Here is a 16,523-nt window from a genome sequence, read left to right as displayed (position 1 = left end):
TGCTGGGATCACAGGGCTGCCACAGCACACCTGGCTATATGTGCCCTTTTTTGGTTGTGAACTTAAGAGTCTGAACATAAACACTCCAAGGATGAGCTGATGACTGCATGCTGTCAGGGAACCAGGCTCCTTTTATTTACTGATCTGCTAGGTGTAGTTCCCAATTCCAAGGTTATCTCATTGCCAAAGATGGCTGCTGGAGCTCCGGTCAGCAGGAAGGAGGAAGAAAACCTGAAGAAGGGCATGACTCTTCCCTTTAAGGAAACTTCCTGGAAGTCGCACATACCTCTGACATCCAGGAGCTCAGTTATCTTGCCACACCTAGCTGCAAGGGAAGCTGGGTAATATGTTTTTTATTCCATGGCATCTGGCTAAAAATTGGGGATGAAGGGAAGAATGGATGCTGGGAGACAGCACTTGTCACAAAGACTTTTGTGCCCTTAATGGCATTGGGTAGAGGTTAAGTGAGCCCTTCCCAATTCCCTGCTGCAGGTGACCCTGGTTCTTCCCTTCTCTGAGACCTCAGTTTTTCTAATTTTTAGTATTTCCTCCCTCCAGTGGTTAATGGCAGCCGTGCAATGCCACGTCTGACTACCTCTGCAGATCCACCCATCAGACCCATTTATTCTCCCAACAGCCCAACAAGTGGCTAGTCTAAGTCCCATTTGTACAGCTTGGGAAGTTGAGGCCCAGAGAGGTCAGGTAATTTTCCTTGGAGCACCCTGCTGGGCTCTGAGCCCAGTTCCTGTATTCCTTTCCCATTGAGCCTTCCCTGCAGGCCTGGTTTCCTGGGCCCTCTCAGAGTTGGAGAGGAGGACTGGAATGGTCTGAGACCTGGGAGGGGCCTTTCTGGAAGGAGAGGACTGGCAGAGGCGTGGCCTCAGTCGCAGGTGTCTCCTCAGCACTTACTCAGTGCCATGGTCAGCCAACATGTCTGAACAGGGTCTACTGACGGGCTTGGGGATTTCTGCTGGCGCCAGGAGCTGGCCACTGCAGCCACATCCTCAGACATCACTTTCCCCAGAATGAGCGTCCTAGACCCAGCAGGAGGAAGGGCGGACAGGGCAGCCTCCCTCACTTCCCCTTTCTCCCTCTAACTCACACTGGTGTCAGAGGCTGGGGGTAGGGGGCTGCTCCCTCTGCCTTCACTTTGGGGAGGGGGCAGAAGGGGACAGTCTCCCTCCCCTGTCCTAGCTGGGCTGCTTGGTGGGGCATATGTGGGGACAGTGTGTAGCCGGCTCTGAGGGAATGGGGCCAGGCTCTGGGCTTTTCTGGAAGCCCAGAGCTGTCTGGGCTATGCCTCTACCTCAGGGCAGGACTGTCCTTGCCTGCTGCTGACCCATGAGGGTGAGGTCATTGCCCTGGCCTGGGTGGGGGAGGAGCTTCGCGCGTAAGTGTGGTTGCCACCGCTTACATTACTGTGGTTAGTAGTGTTCCTGCACTATCTGGTCTCTGCCCCCAGAGAGGAGGCTCAGAAGCAGTGAGTCACAGCTGGTAGTTGACAGTGGGGTGTCCTGGGGATGGCCCTGAGACCCAGACATAACCTCTGCCCTCTGGACTTCCAGCCAGAAACAGATGACGAGCAAGAAGAGCAGATGTGAGACCGGAAGTCCCCCTGCTCCTTGCCCTGCTCCTCCAGGAAGACTTCCAGGGGGAACTGCCTTGGAATTGCTCTGGGGTGGATCTTGAGTTCCTAGATCTGGCAAGATGGGCTCCTTCTCTACCATCCTGCCAGGTCCGAGCCTCCAGCTCTTGCAGATTCCTTGTTAGGGGATAGGAGGGCTGTCTCTGTTCTGGTCATTCATTCATTCAGGAAATGTCCCAGAGCTCTGGATACAACACATATGGAAATGACCAGGAAGGGATGCTGCTTAAAGGGCAGTGAAGCAAAACATACCTTGGTTCATCCTAATGCTCTGGAGCCAGATGCTCCTTGCCTGCCTGGATGATGTCTCTGTTCACATGGCCAAGGTCCTGTCCCCGGGTGCTGGTATAGGTGGTACCTGGGAACGGGAGCTCTCTGGGTTCCATCAGGACCTATCAAACCACTGCTAAATGAGTTGTTCTAGGGGTGCTGGGTGGGGGCTTGGGGTTGTGTGGTGGTCAGGGAAGGGCCCAAGGAGGGCGGTGGAATGAGTCTGGAAGGACTGAGGCTAGGATGGGGGGTGTACAGAAGGAGCATGGGGACAGTGAAGAGACTGGCGAGTTGGAGTCCCTGAGGGCAGGGGCCACGTCTTTGCCTCAGACTGGCAGAGCCCAGGCAGTGAGAAGTGTCTTCCTCTTCAGACTGTGAGCTCCCTCTACTCTTTGGGAGCTGGCTTCAGGAGGTGGCACCATTTGGACCTGGGGTGGGTGTGGGGGTCCATGGTGGGTCTTCTGTCACACCCTCAGCAGCTTAGGGGCCTCTGGGGAGATTCCAGAGCTGAGGGACTCCTCATTCTCTTTCCCAATTCTGACTTGACTCCGTCTGTAGGGAACGGGAGCCAGAGCCTGAGGGCTTCAGGTCACCTGAATAAGGAGGTCATTTTCCCTCTGTGATTGGTCTCTGGCTCTGGGCTGAGATCCCCAGTTCCACTGGCCCAGACTGGAATTAATCTTTCAGCTTCAGTGTCCTTTGTCCTCTTCCTTCTCTCTGCCCCAGCTTTGGCTGGGCCAGGGCATGGCCGGCGGGGGATAGGTGTGGTGCTCAGAGGGTTTTCCTGGGGCTCTGCCACTCCTGGTGGCCGCCAATCTCCTTAGCAGCTGCTCCCCTGAGAACGGAGGTTCTGCAGGGAGACGGTTGGCTGATAGGGTGGCACGCTGCCCACCAATGGGGGCTGAGCCAAGCGTGATGTGATGTGTGCCGATCCTCTCCACTCTTCAGTGAGGACTGGAGTCTGGTGCCCCCGCAGCATGGGGAGCCTGGGTGGTGCACCCCTCACAACCAGGGATGTTTGGGGGAGATGTGGGAGTGGAGAGAGGGTCCCCTTGTGCTGCAGGCAGAGGGGCCAGTCTGAAAGAATCTCTTGTCCCCCAAATCTGGTCTCCTCTTTCCAGTTGAAGGGGCCAGTGGGCACTGTTCAGGGTATCAGTATCTCTGCATCATTCATACCCTGCAAAGGACGCAGGTCCTGTTGGCCTTATTGATCGTCTCACACCACGCTTTGGCCCTTCCACCCCACGACATGTTGGACACATTTTCTCGCCCTCTGCTGCCTCTGCTCTGCCTGTGCGGCCCCAGGTTCCAGGAGAGAGTGTAAAGCATCCTGGGGGGGGGGGAGTGGGTGCAGGGACAGTGCTCAGTCATCACCTCAGGGATGACCAGTGCAGATTGATGGGCTCTGTCTTCTTTTTCCTTCTAAAGGAGTCTGGTTGTCTGTGATAGGTGGCAGGAGGTCCAGTGCTGGAGCAGTCACTCTGTGAATTGTAGACCCTTGATTCTCACCCACAGAGACTCTGACTCTCTAGGTCTGTGGAGGATCTTAGGGGCTCTACATTTAGGAAAGGTCCTTCAGTATTGGGACATCAGTAGCTGAGGGTCACATTCTGCACTGAGGACAGAGCCCAGATTCTGGAGGTAGGAAGTCTTGAGTATTGACCCCTGCTCCTCTGCTTGTTCCCACGTGACTGTGGACCCTTCTTTTGAGGCCTCAGTCTTCTTGCCTGTATAATGGGGCAGTGGTATCCTCTCTGAAGACTCAATGAAGCAAATGAAAGAAAGAAAGACCAACATTAGGTCTAGCACATAGGGATAGCCCAATAATGGTCCTTCTTGGAATGAGTCTGGCTCCTCCACTTTCTGGGCAGGGTTGGAGCCCCTTGTTCTCCCCCCCCCCCTTTTTTTTTTTTTTTAGTTTTCGGCGGACACAACATCTTTGTATGTGGTGCTGAGGATCGAACCCGGGCCGCATGCATGCCAGGCGAGCGCGCTACCGCTTGAGCCACATCCTCAGCCCCTCTTGTTCTTCCCTTTACCTGTGAATCCAGGTGGGATGAAGGAAGCGACCAGAGGTTAGGAATGATATCTGTGCAAGGAGATGTTCCCAACAGGTGGCTGCCGCTGGTGATAGGAAGGGGTTAGAATCCCCCCAGTTCACCAACACAGAGACTCTCGTCTTAAAAATAGCAATCTAAACCCAGATACAGAGCCCCATGTGCCAGACATGGTCCTGAGGCCATCAATATAACATGCAATTCTTTACAGGAAATGTTATCCCATTTGATAGGTAGGAAAACCAAGACACAGAGAGGTTGAAGCAGCTGCCAAGGGTCATAGAGTTAGTGATTGGCAGGGCTGGGCTTGACTCCAGAGCCTGACTCTGGAGAGAGGGATGACTATGCTTTCCCTTGGTGGCCCTGCGGGGGGCTCTGGTTCCCTGGTGGGAGGAGGCTGCCCAAGCTGGGCCTCTGGGGTCTCCCTGACTCTAGCAGTTGCTGTCCACCCTTCCTGGGCTCCTTTTCCTCCCCTGTGGCTGCCTCCTCCTCTCTGCTCCTTCTTCCCCCTCGGGGGTTGGGGCTCACCTTCTCCAACTGTGAGCACATGGACCCCAGGAGTGGTCACTGGGCTCTGCCTGCCCCGGATGCCTCAGGCTCAGTGCTCAGTGACCAGGGAGAGGTGAGGAGCCTTAGCCTGACCCTAAAGCCCAAGCCCAGTGGCCTCGTTCATTGTTCCCTCTGACCTGGTCTATGGGCGCTGGGCTACCTGCCCACCTTGAGCTGCTGTTTATGCCTCTGTAAATCACTCCCAGTCCCCACCCTCAGCCTTAATGAGTGCCAGAGCCTGCCACAACACCCCAATTAACCACGCCATCTGTTTCCCTTTAGCAGCAGCAGTGTGGCGGGGGAGCAAGAGCCGGGAGTGAGGTGACATGGGGTGGGCTTAGGGGTTGTTTTCTTCTCTGGAAAATGACTTACCACCCACCCTGACCTCTGCTGTGCCCAGACGATGGCTCTCCTCCCTCAAGAGGAGCCTGGGAACCCCTGAAGTGCACAAATTTCTGTCCCACATTGGGGCGGGGATGTGGCTCAAGCGGTAACGCGGTTGCCTGGCATGTGCGGGGCGCTGGGTTCAATCCTTAGCACCACATAAAAATAAAAACTAAAGATGTTATGTCCACCAAAAACTAAAAAATAAATATTAAAACATTCTCTCTCTCTCTCTCTTTAAAAAAAAATTTCTGTCCCATAGAGGGACTGGCTTCTGCAGCAGGCTGGATTGGGGTTCAGTGGTGACTCAGAGGGGCACAGGGCACCTGATTGTGTCTAGGCTTCCTGGAGTTTCCGGAGGCCAGATATGAGTATCAACAAAGGCTTCTGAGTACGGGAATGGGCAGGAGGCGAGGATGGGAAACGGGAAACTAGTGGTTGGTGAAGACACTCCCAAGCAAGCCCAGGTACTCTTGCACTGATCTGGGGTTTTGCTAAGCATTTACTGAGTGCCCAGCACCCACTGGACACACAAGATATGTGGCCACAGAAGGGAGGGCTTTTGGAAGGGATGGGGGTGAGGACTATACCTGGAGGAGGTGAGAACCTACTTTAACTCAACGAATCAGTCCAGGTCAGCTCCAGCTCTTTCCTGAGGTCAACTCCAAGGTCAGAAACCCAGGAGCATAGAGTTAGTATGAACTTTGGGGTGCTGGGCTGGGAACTGTAAGTTGTACTTGGCTTAAGTTTTGGGAAAAGAAATCAGGAGGTGGAAAGCATCAGGAATAAAATGGGTTGGTGAACTAGTGCTGAGTCGGGGAATCAGTGGGGAGAGTCAGGAAACTGCGGGTGGCTGTCTCAGGAGTATATGGCGGCGTGAATCCCAGTCTGCCTCAAACAGGAAGTAGCTCTGTTCATTTCTCCCTCAAATATGTGAGCGATTACCCAGCAAGCACTTGTAAACATCCACTCCTGCACCCTTGGCAGGCATCACCAGCCGATCCTAGCACTCTCTTGGGGAAGCCCTGGCTCCCAGAAGGAGCCACTACTTTCCCTGACACACTGGTCCAGGTTGTCACTACTAACTGATCAGAGTTGACAGATGAAATAAAAATCTGTTTACCATCCTGAACTGGAATTCAGACATACACCAGGGTCTAAGGAGACTCCTAAGACTCATCTAAAGAGAAGAGCAAATTGGATGGGCCATGTTGGCCAAGTGACAAGGCCTTGTTGTCAAAGGGCAAGGACAGTTCTCACGGGGTAGACGCGTATCTGGGGGTGGGGGAAAGAATGAATCACAAGCCTGAGCTCTGGTGTGCAGGAGGGTGCTGGGAATAGAAGATCAAATGCCGTGTGTCCGTCAGGATTGTGTTGGGATCACAGCATCCACGCTGGCTGGGTTAAATGGATTTACTAGAGTGTGAAATGGCTCCAGAACTCTTGGGAGGGCCAAAGACATAGCTTGAGGCTGGACTTTAAGGAGCGACTCTCAAAGCCACAGTGCAGAAATGGGCCACCAAGGGAGTTGCCGCCTCTTTGGCAATCATGAAGTCACCAGCTCCAGAACCACACTGCCTTACCGTGAGCAGAAGCTGCCTCTGCTGCGACTGCATTAGGAGTTGCTTGGCTGTGTCTTTCCCTTGACACCCCCCTCCCCCCGCAGTACCTCGAGGAAACAATACAGAAAGCACCCCCATCTTGTTCCAGAAAGCAGCGGAAGCTGTAGGAGCTCAGTTTCGGTCACATGAGTGCATCCGATGGGCTACAACTGAGTTACGTGGGCATCCTAACAGCGGGGGTGGAAATGGGAATGTCCTTTATTCTTGGCTTCTCTGTTTCTGTGGTTGAACAAGGTACATGGTGGGGGTGGGGTGGGATGGGGAGATGGAGTGGATATGGAGAGCTAATCTACTATGGCCACCACGCACACACTATCTCCTAACTTTGTAAGATGCCAGACACAAGCAGCTGTCTTTCTGGATACTCTCAGAGGTGAGTGGAAGGGGTGTCGAAGGCTTCTTCCCTCTTTACCAATGCACCCTTGTGCAGCTTTGGCACCATGGGTACGATCCCCAGGGAGCTTGCCACCGGCAGTTGTACAGATCCAGGGGCCCAGGAGTGGTTGGTAGGACTTTGCAAGCAGCTAGGACCAAGGCATACTGGTTATCGGGGTCTGAGTGATTTCATTGAACTCCTGGCTGTGTCCATCTTTGGAGGCTGCCAAGCACCTCTGTGTGTCAGACACTGCTCTGGTGGTAACAAGAGGAGCTTGGTGACTGTCCTTTTATGGCTCCTTGTCTAGCAAGGAAGGGTGGGGGAAAGCAGATAAAGAGATGTCCATGGTGCCAAGGGTGCCAAAACAACAGGGGAGCTTCCCAGGGGAGGTGACATTGGACCTGAGTCCTGAAAGGTCCACAGGTGCTGAGAAGAGGCCTGGGTGAGAGACAGAGGTGAAGATGGCAGCACCAGAATCTCCTAGCCAGGCAGGAAGGGCCTGGGGAAAGGAGTCGGTGTCAGGGAAACCAAGCTGGGCGTTTCTCAAAACCTCAGTTTCAGTCTCCGTATGCAGACCAGGTTTCTGTGCCAGACACCTGCCTCTGGCTGCTCCTGCAGTTTGTCCCCTGTTCTCTGCAGGCTGTGGGATAGGGTTTGCTGCTCTGCTCGCACAGGCTGCCGGGAATGACTCATGGCCAGGGAGTGGCTTGGGGGAGCCCTGGGCTGCTGTCCAGGCTGGAGGCTATGGGGCAGCCTCTATCCCAAGGCTGGTGGCAGCAGGAGAAATTAGCTCATGTAGGCAGAGTGGCCCCGATGCCCCCCCCCCCCCACTCCCCTCTCTCACCCCGGGGCCTCCAGACAACAGGGCTGGGTGGCCAGAGGGAGTGGATGTCCCCCCAAGCCCCCTACATTCCCTCCAGCACTCCTTGTCTCTGCTTCCCTGCCCCCAGGCAGGGCTACCCACCCCTCCCTGCACCCTGCTCTAGCCTGATGCCAGTCCTCCCCAGCTTGGGTGGCAGGGGACCCGGGGTGGGGTCATTACAGGACACCGCTGCCTGAGGGTAAGAATGGAGGAGGCCCAGCTGTCAGCTGGAACCCATCAGAGGCCAAACCAAGCCCTGGCAGTGGGCAGGATGGGGAGGGCTGGCGAATAAGAGAGGTGCCCCTGAGAACTGCTGGTGTGAGCCTGCTTAACCCTTCACAGCCCAATGCCAGGGTGGGTCCCACATCTTCCCACAGTGACAGGTGGTTTCCTGTCCCTGCTTTATCAATCCAAGTCGTTGGAGATCAGATGGAGTTAACTTAATGGAGAGAGTTAACTTAATGGGCCCCTGCCTCAGGGAGCCCCTAATTGGAGAGAAGAGCCTGCCCTCATCTCGAGGGGGTCACATAGCCCTGTCTTAGGGGAGACCCTGGTCTTATAGGGAAATGCAGCTCATCTAGTCTGAGGGGACCATAGCCTGAGACCCTTCGTGCGTTACCTCCAAACCACTAAGCAAGTGGCTTATTTTCAACAGCTCATTCCAGTTCCTTCTTTGGTACCCAAGTAACTTATGTAACTCATGGCTTTCAATTAACAATTAAACCCGGTGAGCCGGGGCACGGAGGGAAACGTGTCCACTTGCAACTGGCTCCTCTTCAACTGCCTGGTTTAGATGTCCCTGATTTATTTTCCACAATTAGTGGCTGGCATTCTCCCAGCCTCTCTCCAGTTCTCTTTGAATGGCCTGCTGCTCGCTGGCTGGGCACCATGGCCTGGGGGCTCTGTCTGAGGGCACCTTTTTCTCCAGTGCTGGGGTCACCAAAGAGCTCAGACCACTTGGTTACTGGGCTGCCGGGTACTTCAAACTCTCCAAAGTGAGGGGGGAGCCCAAGTCCATAGGCAGGGCGGGGAGGAAATGTTCAGAGATCCTGGCATCTCTGCAAGTCTTTGCTGTGCTTCTCAGCTTCAGGCAAGTCAATCCAATTCCCAGGCCTTGGTTTCCTCATCTGCTAAATGGGAATGAACGTTTGGGTCTGATGGTCTTAAGAGTCCTTTGCATTGGATTTTGACAGTTTCGTCTATTTCCCTCCCCTGTCAGCCCTGAGCCCACCCAACACCCTGTCATGACCCCCAGTGGGTGGGTTAATTGCTAACCCAGTTCAGCACCTAATTCAGTCAGCAAGGGTCCTGCCAGGTGGCTTTGTGCTTTTGGCATATCTGTGAATGTGCAGGCAAGTGGAGCCAGCTGGCCACGTTTCCTGGGACCCCCTGATCTGGCCACTGGCCCTTGTCCTCAAGGGGCTCCTGGCACCATGGTGAGGACAGCAATCAATGCATATTCCTGAGCACCTGTGCTGAGCCAGGTCCTGAGAAGGGCCAGGGCGGGGGGGGGGGGGGACGACTAAAGAGGAACAAGCAGATGTGGCTCAGGTTCTGTGGCCCTCAGGGGCATGAGCCTGGGCTCGGCAGTCTTCCAGGCTCAGATCTGGTCCTGTGCTCACATGCACAAAGGAGTTGGCCGCTCTGTGCCTCGGGTTTTCCACCCGTGGATGAAGACACCAGCAGTCCCACCACCGTGGAGTGGCAGCGAGGATGGAATGAGTCAGTGAATGTAAAGTGTGTAGAGCTCAGGGTGTGGTCACGACAACTTTCATTTCATGAGCATCAGTTCTGTGCCAGGAACCATCATGGCATTTGTTGTAAACAAAAATCCCTTACAGGGCCAGCCTCAGCAACTCAGCAAGGCCCTAAGCAACTCAGCAAGGCCCTGTCTCTAAATAAAATATGAGAAAGGGCTGGGGATGTGGCTCAGTGATTAAGTGCCCTGGGTTCAATTGCTGGTACAAAAAAAAAAAAAAAAAAAAAGAAAGAAAGAAAGAAAGAAATCCCCTACAGGGAAGGAGAGAGCACTCTGGCTTGGCCGAGGAAACTCTCTCTTCATGGGAGAGTTGGTATCGCAGCGAGGTCTTGAAGGATGGAGATGAGTTCAGTATGTCGCCAAGAGGGAAGGTGTGCCAGGAGGAGGGGACGGCAGAGGCAAAGGCAGGAGAGGCAGAAAGGCCAAAAATGTGGTAGGAGGGCTCTGAAAGGACCAGGGGACTAAAATGTAAGGGACATCAACTCAGAAAATGGGCTGAAGCCAGATGGACATCTAGCCACAGAATGTGTCCTTTATTCCTTAGGCAAAGGGGAGTCACTGATGGTTGTTGAGCAAGGGCCTCCGGAGGGAGCTGAGCTGCTGTGCTTGATGAGGCAGTGGGGTTCGTTCCCCCAGATGATGGCAGTAACAACAACAAAGACAACCTGAAAACTTTTATTTGTAGGTTACAGTCTCCACCGAATGTTTTCATGGGCTCAACCTCACAGGTCATCGTGTCAACCCTGTGAGGTGAGGTGAGCAGGGATTGTCACTCACTGTACCGTAGGAGGATTAGGCCTGCCTGAGATCACCCTACAGCTCCCCTGGTCTCCTCGCCAGCATCAGCATGGATGGTCTCGTGTGCGTGAGGCCACAGGTCCCCATCTTTGGCTGCCCTGGGAACTGAACCACCTTCTCAAACCCCACTGGTAAGTCCCCTCTCCTGTCAGGTGGCTTCTGTTCCATCTCAAGGCTTGGCAAGCTTCCAACTCTGTGTGTGAGTGTGTGCACTTGCGCGTGTGTGAGCATGCTTGTGCATGGCGGGTTGTATCTGCAAGGATCCCCCAGCCACTGCCCACTCTGCTGCCCTTCTGCTAGAGGTTGACTCTGCCTAGCATGCAGGAGGTGGGCACCTGATCTCTGCTGACAGGAACTGAGCTACACCAGGGGCTGGTGGGATGGTGGGGGGACAGGAGGGAAGGTGGGGGCAGGAAACCCACATGGCCCTACCCTTACGGTGGACTTCTGCCTCTGTGGATGCCTTTGCCAGCTGGGTACACCAGGCGGTGGGGAAGCAGCTTCCTGCTTACTCTGTCTCTCCTGCTCCTCCCTGACTGCTCCCTTCCTGCCCAGGACCCAGGACCCAGGACCCGGAGTGTACGGCTGGCTGATGCCGCAGTCTTAACTCTTGCCTTCCTGGTAATCTGCCTGCTCAGCGAACCCCCTCCCCTCCACACTGGGCCTTCCTTCCCAGATGTTAGGTTTCCTGGAATTTCTCAGCTGGGCCTGGCTGAGGAAGAAAAGGTAGAGCCCCTGCCATTCTGGGTGCTCACTCTGCCCCAGTTTGGGGTAGACCAGGACAGGAAGGACTGCTTTCTCTAGCACTCTGCCCAGGGACTGCCTCTGAACCAGCTCTGTCTGCCAGGGCCCTGCTCTTCAGGGAAGTCCAGGAGCCCTGGGGGAGCTCAAGTGAACCAACTCAAAAAGGTACACCATAATATAAGCTCCAAAGTGGCCCCAGCAAAGGGCTGTGCAGGGACTTGGAGCAGGTGGGTCAGGGCGTGAGAGTGAAGGGGCAGGGACTTCTGGGTGAGGTTCTGGACTGGGGCTCAGCCTTCCCTGAGAGGTGGCAGGGCTTGGATAGGGGAGAGGACAATACAGGGATTCTTCCCAGGGGGTGGGAGCCAGCCTCACTGTGCTGTAGAAAGCCCTGGGTGAAGGGAACAAGCAGAGGGTTGTGGACCTGCTTGCCTCAGGCCAATCCTGGAAGAGGCCCTCAGTTCTGGGTAGTTGTTCATTCATTCGTTCACATTTGTTCCACACATGTCTGTGCCAGGTGCTGTGTTTGGGGCTGGTCTTAATGGCAAGACAAGTGTCCCTTTTCTCCTGGAGCTTCTGGGTGAGACAGGAAGGTGGGCAGAAACAGCTCATCCCAACACCTGCACCGGCGCCAAGACAGGAGAGAAGAAGCCTGGCCTTCAGACCCCGGAATGGGGGGCTCCTGTCAGTGGCTCAGGATCCTGGCCTGCAACAGCAAGGAAATATCCTCAGGGCGCTGGGAAGCCTTTGAAATGTTTTAAGCCATGACTGGATGGGATCCGATTTGTGTTTTGGAAAATCCCCTGGGGCTCAGGGAGAGAACAGGTTGGGAGAGTGCTGAGATGCCCAGGAGAAGGCCCAGGACAGGGAGGCTGGGAAGGGAGATGGTGGCCTTTTGGCTGTTACTCCCACCCAGTAGGGGCTGTTACGTCCAGTAGGGGTATTGTCCAAGTCCCCTTAAAGGAGGCCTCCGGGTCTGGGAGTGGCTGGTCTTGCCCACTAGGTCCCTTTCTCTGGCCAGGCACAGTCGCTGTGGCAGTGGCCCAGATCTCTGGCAGCAGCAGGGAGAGGACAGGGGCCCCATGCTAGTTGAAGGCTGCCAGGGCAGGTGGGGAAGGTCTCCGGGTGCAGGGAAGAGCCCTCTAGCAGATGAGGGGCTGCCTCAGGTCAGCCCCTTACTGCCTGTCCTTCACTTTCTGTCCCCCAATTAATTTGACCTTTCAAACTAAAATTCTTGTGCTTCCCGTTGTGTTGGGTGGGGGTGGGGGGTTGGGAGGGAGAGGCCTGCCCTAGACTAAGCATGGCAAGGGAAGAGGGCAGCTGGGATGCCAGGGATGGGGGTGGACATGAATGTCATGGTTGAGGGACCATCTTTCCTGCTCTGGGAAGGATGAAGTGGAGAGCTGAGGACCTGGGACTTTGGGGACAGACTCTGGCCCCTGCATTGTTCTAAAAGCTGCTTCTGAGGGCTGAGGGATGGAACCCCAGGGATTTGGGGAGCTTCCTTCTCCCCTAATCCCCCATCCCAAGGGAGAAGGGAATGGGAGGGCTGGGGAGGGCCATTTGGCTGGGCCTCCAGCACTGGGAATCCTGCCCAGGGTGCCCAAGACAATGGCGGGAGGGAGGCTGGCCTGGCCAGAGGCAGCCTGGGAGGGGAAGGAGCAGTGCCCACTTCATTCACAGTCTTGGCCTCTGCCTGGTGGCCACAGCGCCACCCCCTACTCCTGGGCTCCCCGCCTGGTCCCAGGCCTCTGCCCGCCCCTTGGCAGCCACCAGCAGTATGTCCTCCTAGAAGGCTCCTGTTTCTCAGCCCACTCCTTTCCTAAACCCCAGAGGGAAAAGTGTGTTCTCGGGTGAGTGTGTGTGTGTGTGTGTGTGTGTGTGTCTGAGTGTGAGTGGGCATGTGTGTGTGCATGGAAGTGTGAGGTGCGGGTATGTGTATGGGGAGTGTGTGTGTGTAACTGCGTGTGAGTATAATGGGTGAGTGTGAGCATGTGTGTCTAGAGGTGTGAGAAAGTGTATACAAATGTTTGTGTGTGCACGAGTGTGTGAGTGGCCTGGGCCCACTCCCCGCAGCTACTCAGCCTGAGTCTCCTCTGGTCAGCCCTCAGGGTGATAGTTCAGCCTCCACCTCCACCCTGCTGTTTACCTTTCCCACCCACAGGGCCTCTCACCCAGGGTGGCAGAGGCAGTCACCCATATCTCTGGTAACCTCCTTCTTCTCTGGAGGAAGGAGCTGACATCCCCTAACCTGACCAGCCAGAGCAGGACTGGGGACGGGGAGGGGCCACTGCCCTTTCTAGAGGAAGCAGGACTCGTTCCTGGGGCTCTCGTAGGAAGCTGGAGGCTGGGGAGGCTGGGGAGTGTGGGGACAGGCTTTATTGTTCCCAGGCCTGGCCTGAATTTCCCTTGAGGGGACAGTGGGAGGAGCCCACAGGGAGGACTGGGTTGGGTTATTAAATCAACTAGCAAGTTCTGACCATTTGCTTTCTGGCCAACTTTTCTGGTTTTCTCTGCAAGATAATAGAAACCCGCGGGAGGGGTTCCCCTTCTCCCTGGCAGGCTGGGGAGGCTGGGGCCCTGCTATTGGCCCAGGCCCCTGTCATCACAGGCACACCCCCTGGACCCAGGCCAACTCCCACCCCAATGGGGGAGCTGGGTGGGGTGGAGCAATTACATCAGACGCTGTCTCTCTAGCAGCTGGGAGAAGCCCATGACAGCTCTCAGAAAGAGCAAGGCCTTCTAAAGAGGGGTGTCGACCCTGGTTCTGGCTGCATGACCTTTGACTCTCTCTGACTGCTGCGAGGCTTTGAAATCATGGCAGCTGCAGGGTTCAGATGAGGCAGCTTTACAGGGGGTTTGGATCCTGGCTCAGACACTTTCCAGCTGTGATACTGGGCAAGTCAGGTGACCTCTCTGGGCCTCCATTTCCCCATCTGTGACTGGGGATGCCAGTAGTGCTGTCTCTATAATTTTGTTCTGGGGGATTAAGGGGTTCACATTATAAAGTACTTGAACTTGGCCTTGTACTATATGAGTGCTGGGCTGGGGGTGTGGCTCAGTGGTAGAGCGCTTGCCTAGCATGGGTGAGGCACTGGGTTCGATTCCCCAGCACCACATTAAAAAAAAAAAAAAAAACAACAACAACGAAATAAACTATATAAGTGCTGGTTAAATATTTGCCTCATTTCCCTAATGATGGCTGTCTAAGGGAGAGATGGAGGAGTGGGTCACCCATCTGCTAACTCCTAGCTTCAGGCCTCAATGCCTGTTCCTTCCTGGGCACTTAGCTCCTACCCCATATGGAGCCAGGAGATTTCTGATTTTTTTCCTTCATCCCTCAGTCTCTGAATCCCAGCCCCAGCATTTAGGCCAATGGAACACTTCATCAGGGCCAGAGATACCACAGAACATGGAGCCCAGCGGACCTCAGGAGCAAGCCTCCCTCCTGACCTGTCTCCCCCTCCTCTTTGGCCACAGTAGCCATACCCCTGTGGACCCTGAAGGGGAAGAGGTACCCCACATGCAGGCCACTCTCCAGCGCCTTCTGGGTTTTGGCTGCTCTGGAGAGGAAGTGGCTGCTTTGCCCGCTCAGCTGGGGGGTTAGGTTTTGGTTTGAGGATGGAAAAGATTCACTCATGGAAACTCAGCTGCCTTCCTGAGACAATGATCCTGATCCCTACGAGATGAGTCGCTCTGAGACACTCCTGCTGGGCCTGCCAAGGTGGTGGAGAGATCCTCTCAGCTACCCCCACCCTGACTTCTCCCTCCTCCATGGTCCCAGATCCCAACAGGACTCCAAAACTCAGCCCTTCCTGGTCCCCTTCACTCTGGTGATGCTCAGAAGCCATCTGGGAGGCGCTGCCATCCACAAGCCACAAGAAGGTCCCTTACTGCTTTGGCGGCCTCTGCCTGGCCCTGAGGCCTCTCTCCCCACCACTCCCAGGCAGCTTCGCTGTGGGTCTTGGAGGCAGATGCCAGGGTGGCCTTGTCGCCAGGATCCAGGGCCTGGCTTCTCAGTGCAAGGAGTCTTCCAGCTCAGCTTTGTTCTCGAACATGTCACAAGCACCTATTCTCTTCTCCTGGGCCTGGCACTGGGAGCAGAGATGGAAAAAGCCCAGTTGGTCTTGGTCACCAGGGAGCTGCTTGATCAGAGCGCACCCTTCAAAGAACAGCCAAAGGAGGCGAGGCCCCCCCCCCCATACCTCTGAGCCCTCCTGGGGTGCAGGCACAGTTAGGTACGTCCTGCAGTGAGGTCAGAGAGGGCCATGCTGCGGGCTTTGGGCAGAGCTTTGCTTTCTCAGAATTCTATTTATCTATCTATCTATCTATCTATCTATCTATCTATCTATCTATCTATCCATCCATCCATCCATCTTTGCCGTGCAAGGGGGATCTATCCCAGGTCCTCCCACATGCCAGACAAAGGCTCTATCAGTGAGATGTACCCTCACCCCTTTCTGCTCACCTGTGGGCTCCCTGAGGGCAGGGCCTGAGGTGTCTTCTTCTCAATCTTCGTTGACTCACTGATCCTTATTCACAGTCACTCAAGGGGTGCCTGCTGCGCGCCGGGCATTGTGCCAGGCTCCTGTGAACTGGGCAGGTGCTGTCTCCGCTGGGTTTTGGAGGGTGCGGAATCTGGGCCTGGGAAGGTGGTTCCAGGCAGAAGGAACAGCATGTGTGAAGCCAGGAAGCCTGGAGTTCTTGGAGGAGGGCCCTGGGCCAAAGCAGGAAGAGACCTGGCAAGGGCAGTGACTCAGAGCAGCGCAGGGCCGGCAGGAGCCATGGAAGGATGATGGAAGATTTCACATCTGCAGTAGGTGACAAAACCCAGGAGAGGGCCGAAGTCGATGCCCATAAGAAGCCAGGGATCTCAATTCCGTGGAATCACTGACTCATCACTGTGGGTGAAGGTGGGGGCGGGGGTGGCTACTGTGCTGCAGCTGTAGCCTTCCAGAGCATGACAGCACCCTCCTCGGAGTCCTTCCCTCCCTGCCCCTCAGTTTCCTGTCCTTAGGGGAATGAGTCCTGGGGCCCTGGCAGTCATTGAGTTCTCCTGTTGCCTAACCCAAATCTATCCTGCTGCATTCTTGCATGTTTGGTGGAAATAGACCCCCGTTGGGGCCTTCAGCCTTGTCCTCATCTCCCAGAGGCCTTGGCAGAGATACTCATCAGCCTATAGCTGCTCCAGCAACTAACTGTTCAGGGCCACTAAGGCTGGGTCTGGAGCATGTGGTTAGTTCCTAGAAGCATCTTCCTTGAATCCTAGGCCAAACCTTGGCCTTGATCTCCAGGATTGACGAAGGTCTTAGGTCACACTGGAGAGGTCTGGAGGGGTCCAGGGAAACCTGAGCTCTTGTTCCTGTCTCTTTATTTCCATGACTCTTCTTGTTTTAAAATTGCAGTCCTGAGGATTCAACCCAGGGTCTCACTCATGCTAGGCAAGTGCTCTACCACTGG

The sequence above is a fragment of the Spermophilus citellus genome (genome assembly GCF_964194105.1).
Source record: "Spermophilus citellus genome assembly, chromosome: 5".
Taxonomy (NCBI): Eukaryota; Metazoa; Chordata; class Mammalia; order Rodentia; family Sciuridae; genus Spermophilus; species Spermophilus citellus.
The sequence above is the reverse complement of the archived record's forward strand: the minus strand, read 5'-3'. Positions refer to the sequence as shown.